The sequence below is a fragment of the Papaver somniferum genome, chromosome 3, assembly GCF_003573695.1.
Source record: "Papaver somniferum cultivar HN1 chromosome 3, ASM357369v1, whole genome shotgun sequence".
Lineage (NCBI taxonomy): Eukaryota > Viridiplantae > Streptophyta > Magnoliopsida > Ranunculales > Papaveraceae > Papaver > Papaver somniferum.
The window spans coordinates 112,095,462-112,101,305 of record NC_039360.1 but is presented as its reverse complement, the minus strand read 5'-3'; the positions used below and the strand labels follow the sequence as shown (position 1 = coordinate 112,101,305).

The following is a 5,844-nucleotide window of genomic DNA, read 5'->3' as shown; positions in this document are numbered from 1 at the left end:
TTCCCGACAGAATTCCATGGGTTAGTAATAAATATTCAACACACGGGCATCTGAGCAATTATCGAGTAAGTCTGGACCAAAATGGTGCAAGTGTACTCAGCAATAATGCACTAACGAGCACCTGAATGCACAAACGAGCATTTCAAAATACGAAGGAACGATGAACCTATGAAAAATAGGAACAAAATAATAAATAATAAAATATTAATCAAGGCACTGGGGGACTGGGCCCATCGGCCGGCCGGTCGTGCCGTGGCTAGTCCCACGCCCAATTCTATATTTTATTATTTTCCTTGATCTCATGAAAATCCATTCATTTGAACAAATATCTTTCGTTTTAAGGAAACTCCTCAGTTTCATGGTGTTTCCTTCGTATCAAGGAAGTAATATAAAATTGGAAAAGGTGTCGTGGGACCGTGTCTACTAGCCGGCCGGCTATGCCCTAGTCGTGGCCGGTCCCACACCTCATGATTCCTCATTATTTTATTATTATATCCCTCATCTCATGAAAACTCCTTTATTTCATGATATTTTCTTTAAGTCATGAAATAATATAGTAGGAATGTTATAAACACCCATAATATTCATGGGTCCTTCACAAATACCCTTTGCAGACTTTACAAATACCCCTAATGGCATAATTGAAAGTTTAATAAAACCATAAATCATATAATTCCTCTTTTAACCTTCCACCACCGTCATTCTTCTTTAATCCACAAATCTCAGAAAAATGCTTCATCTCTCCTACCACCACCATCCGCATCGCTCCCACCACCATTGCCATCCCAATCGCCGCCACCATAACCAGTACCACCACCTCCGTGACCTCCGCCACTACTTTCAGCAGATTTGTTACATTTTATAGGTTTGGTTTCAACTTGTTATCATTTGTTCTTCATCTTCTTAGGTTAAAATTGATTTCGAAATCAGATTCAGAGATCAAATTTGTCTTCTTGGTTTTCGATTTCATAATATCGAGTTGAAGATTCAAACTAACGATTACGTTTTCAATTTTCAGATCTACAAAATTTATGATACGGTTTGAAATAGAATTTTGAAGATATGAAAGATTAATATTAATCGACACGAAGATTAAATCAAAAGGTAATCAATCGATTAAGAGTTTGAACTAGGTAATATTTGCGATTTTGACTTTGATTCAATAAATTTCAGCAAAATTAGTCTTTAATCTTTTGATAATTTCTATTTGATTTGTGTCTCAACTGTTTGCTGATATGGATTTAGTTGATTCATGTTCAACATCATTTGATTTGGTTTTCATAAAACGATAATGGGTTTGTTGTGGAGTGGTGGTGATTTGGTCCAAATTATTGCCCGTTTGTTAATGGTGGTAGTGGAGTTGTTGGAGTTGGTGGTTTTGCTGTTGGTATTGAACCAACCAAAGTGTTTTGAACTATATGGTGTTCAAATGTTATTGGTTTGCATAGTGTTGACAGTGCATTCAGTTTTCCACCTGCATGTTTTCAGTCATCAATTTCTTTTTTATAATTAAAGGAATAGTATGCTTCATTGAGTAAAAGCGCATTAATTATATTAACCAACATTTTTCAACACTATAGGGCACCCGGATATAATGAATTATAGTCGGTTTTCATAGTTATGGCACGCTTGTGCTTGACCATTGGTATATTTGTCTTCAGAGGGCAGTCTGCTGTCAAGAAATGGTGAAAGTTTTGGGGGTGCGGAAGTTACGGTGATGAGCCAGTGGAAGCCCTAGGTGGGACTTCATTTTCGTTCTTTATTTGCATTTATTAGTCTTCTTCATCGCAGGATTGGCCCCAGTGGTTAGCACATGAAGCAGATTGTTGGTGTTGGTTTAAGCCTTTAAATACTAAAATAGTAGTATGACTGATTGTGTTAATCCATTATGATGTTTCAAATGATAATGCAAACAGTCTACAGTATTAATAGTTTAAAGTTTAATTATACATGTCTTACAGCTGTACAGAGACCTGCCGGAGCCGGGAAGGCTACTTCAATGGAACAACAGACAAAAACTAGTATGTCTCTACAGACAGAAACTTGTATGTCACAATAACTTGTATGTTTCATATGATAATGTGATGGTTTATTCTCTTGAAGGTTGCTTCAGGCGCACTTGGTTACAGACCCCAAATGACGATACAACTAGCAGAGTGTTTGTAACTCAAGGCTTTATCTGTTGTTTCCGTATTGAGTTCGAGTTTTGTTTTTATTTTTTAGAATTTGTTTTGTCGGGTAAAAATGGTTGTCGCAGAGATTATCTTTTGCATCTTAAGAATCTCTCATGCCATTTCTGATTCAACTACCGTTAGGGAGATGCAAAGTGTTGAGTTTGTTTTGTCGTGAATTGCGTACTACCAAAACAAATATAGCGTTTGTGTATTTTTATTAATTTAATTACGCCACATTGCTTTCAGGTAGCTAAATTTTTTCTTCTTAAAATGATGAAGTTCTTGCTTTGTTTTACTGAAGTAAAGGGCTCTACTTTTTTTCCCAGGGGTTCTGTAACTCACAGAAGGTACTTCTAGGGTTCTGTTTTCGCTGCTTCCACTGAATGCAGCATGTGATGTGAGTATTTCTCGATTTGTTTTCTTTAAGAAGCTTATTCATGTACAATTTTTGTTGGACACAACTTCTGCTAGTTGCCTCCGAGTTGGAGACAACTTGGGCTAGTTGCCTCAGGATTTTGGAGACTAGTTGACTCCCTTTGTTTTTGCAACTTCTTCATGTACATTATTTTGTTGGAACAACTTGAGCTATTTTGCTCCATCTGTTTCATTCTGGCTCGGGATTAACACTAGTTTAACTTTATCTAGTTTGCTCCATTTTGTTCAAGATTTTGGGGACAACTTGAGAAAGTTGCTTTCACTTTTGGAGGCAACTTGAGCTTGTTGATTCCAGATTCGGAGGTAACTTGAGCTAGTTGGCTCCGTTTTTTCTGTTGTTTCTTTCTGTTGAACGAAGTAGATGATACCCTCATCATATGCATTTCCATGCTCTTTTATAGTTATATCGACGTGTTTGGTCTGTATCACAATTTATCTTTCTTTTGGATGTATTTCTTATAAGGGGACGCTGAATTGCGTTAGTTCCTTACTTAAATTGCGTTAATTCATTACTTTAATTGCATTCATTCGTTATTTGATTTTGGTTATGCTCGTAACGGAATAAATTTGATAAACTTAGATGGACTCCTAATGGTATTGAAATTGAAATCCAGATTTTGCGAAGAACTTAATTTTAGTTATCTGCATTTTCTGGAGCCAAATTGTGCTAGTTTCCAACATTTTTACCTAGCAGATTGTTTGATTTCTGTTATTTGCGAGTATTCTTTGGTTTGTTTTATGAGGTGGTATTTTGTTTTTGCTTTGCAGGCAAACATGGTGGTTACAGAGTTTTGCTTTGCAACCTAAGCATCTCCTATCCTGTTTCGGCATGAACTACAGTTAACGAGATGAAAAGCGTTGTAGAAGATACTTGGAGTTATCATCTTGAAGACCTCATTCATTTTTCTTATAGTGTTGATGAAGCTTTGCATCATTTACTCATATTTTGACTTAAAATTTTTAACTCATCGTTAAACTCGTTTAGACTCGATGCATTGAAGTTCTGAATTTAGTTTAATGTTAATTCATTGCTTCTTCATCTGGTGTTTGTTCTTCGTCATCTAGCTGTGTTTTAAATGTCGAAGTATTTGTGATGTAGAAGAATTGGATGATAATATAAGTGTTGTAGAAGAATTATTTAACAGATGATCTTAGAGTTTCTAAACACTATATTTTTCACTTTGTTATGAATGTTTTTTCTTTTTATTATGTTCTTTTTGAATGCAAGGATGTCTGCATTGGCCTCTGCTCTTATTTTGCAGGAAAATTATGTTAGTCTTGGCTCCGGATTTGAGACAACTTGTGCTGGTTGTCTCCAGATTTTTGTGCAATTTTTATTTTTTCTCGGAAACAACTTATGCTAGTTGTCTTAAATTTTTGGATACAACTTGTGCTAGTTGCTTCGAAATGGATACAACTTGTGCTAGTTGTTTCGAAATGGAGACGACTTATGCTAGTTGCCTCGTGATTTTAAGACAACTATATCTAGTTTGCTTCATATTCTTGAGCAACTTGTCCTTGTATATTTGTTTTTCAGAAACTTATGCTAGTTACAGAAAAATAAAAATTGTTATATTTACATCACCATATCAAATTCATTTATGTCCATCACCTTTAGTTAATACCTATAACAATGCTATATTTACATCACCATATCAAATTCTTCCATTCAGACATTCAAAAGATTAAACTAAGACAAACAAGAATATTATATCTAATCAAGAGTGTTTTCTAAGATTATTCATTATTCTTACTGCATATTTACATCAGTTCATAAGTGCTCAATCAGGTAGTAGTTTTTTAGGATGCGAAATCCTTTCTTGAGTCTTTACTTGGCATCCATTTCTTCTCTAGTCACACCTCCAAGTAATGCCACTTAACGAATCTGCCGGTGGAATGGTTGAAATCTTCTCTGTTGGTGAAGTCATTACTGTGTTAGACCAAGACCAGTACTGCAGAACTATAAAGAAGTTAGTAAGTATACAAAGTCAGAGCAAGAATACAGGTTTAATTGCTGATCTTTAACAATTTTTTCTTTATACCAACAAAAAAGTTGTGCACCCAATAACACTAATAGTGTTTGTCTTCACTTCTGAAAACAATTTCATCAAATTGCTTCCAGTTATGAAGGCAACTACTGATAGTTGCTTCAACTTTTGGAACCAGCTTCATCAAGTTGTTTTCGTTTTTCGAGTCAACTTATGACAGTTTTCTCCAAATTTGGATCCAACTGGTGACAGTTGTCTCCACTTATGGAGCCAAATTCATCAAGTTGTTTCCACTTTTGGTTCAACGTCGTTTGAGAACAAACATTAGAGTACATTTATATGAACATATAAATCACACAGTCCATAAATACGAAAATGACATTTAAAACACGACAAATCAATTGTTTTTAGCCTGAGATAGTAATGCTAAAAAGAAAGTAAAAAAAAAAAACAATTATCTCTAAAGACATGTCAATTATTCAGTTATGACTGGTGGAATGAATCACAGTATTGAAAAGCACAATGCTCTGGATTGATCAATTACATACATATATTACAGAAAGTATGCATATTTCTATGGATCGATCAATTAAGAACATTACATGAGCATAATGCGTACATCGATCAATTAACTAGGGTTTTGGTCTGGTGGTCTACGACACGTGTGTTCATACACACGATGAGAACGTGAGCAAGTCGTGCAATCAGTTGAAGGAGTTAACAAAGTAGTGGGTAGAAAATCAACCAAGTCTCCACACGATGAGCAACTGGTGTTAACACGATTTCCACTTCCCCACTCTTTGACTCCAGCAACTGTCACACTTCATGGGATCAAGGTGTTTACAATTCTAGCAATATAAATAAGTCTTTGAATCATGATTGAAGACAAGACAATCTATTCGTCAAACAGACAACACGAGATTAACATCTCAACGTCTGAGCAATTACTCTCAACAGAGCAAATTCAATCAATCAGCGTTTATCTTATTTCTTTACGCAGAATACACAACACACCTACAATCTTCGATCACTATTGATCTCACACATTTCTCAGCTTCCCTCCTACAGATCGACCCATCCTCTCTTGTGACCGAATTGACTATGGAACGTCCATTATCTTGGTTTAGGCCGGAGTCCTACAGATTGATCTCTCGAACTTAAAGCACTCCCTTCTTGCGGTGCATCTGTGTGAGGTTAAACATTTCGCTCGGTTCAAGGAGTCTCCTCCGTACGGTCGTCTCCTCAAT

General features: G+C 35.8%; 1 long non-coding RNA gene across 3 annotated transcripts; it reads left to right on the top strand.

Annotated features, from left to right (window-relative positions):
• The first annotated feature begins 666 nt into the window (after positions 1 to 666).
• LOC113357081 lies at positions 667 to 3,776 on the top strand. 3 transcript variants are annotated; one of them, XR_003363419.1, is made up of 7 exons: positions 667 to 865; positions 1,019 to 1,104; positions 1,662 to 1,738; positions 1,962 to 2,021; positions 2,104 to 2,571; positions 2,820 to 2,912; positions 3,378 to 3,774. It is a non-coding gene; the product is annotated as an uncharacterized LOC113357081 (long non-coding RNA). The 3 variants fall into 3 exon arrangements; XR_003363418.1 differs by lacking the exon at positions 2,820 to 2,912 and having other exon boundaries at positions 668 to 865; positions 2,104 to 2,158; positions 2,501 to 2,571; positions 3,378 to 3,776; XR_003363417.1 differs by lacking the exon at positions 2,820 to 2,912 and having other exon boundaries at positions 3,378 to 3,776.
• The last annotated feature ends 2,068 nt before the right edge of the window (positions 3,777 to 5,844 follow it).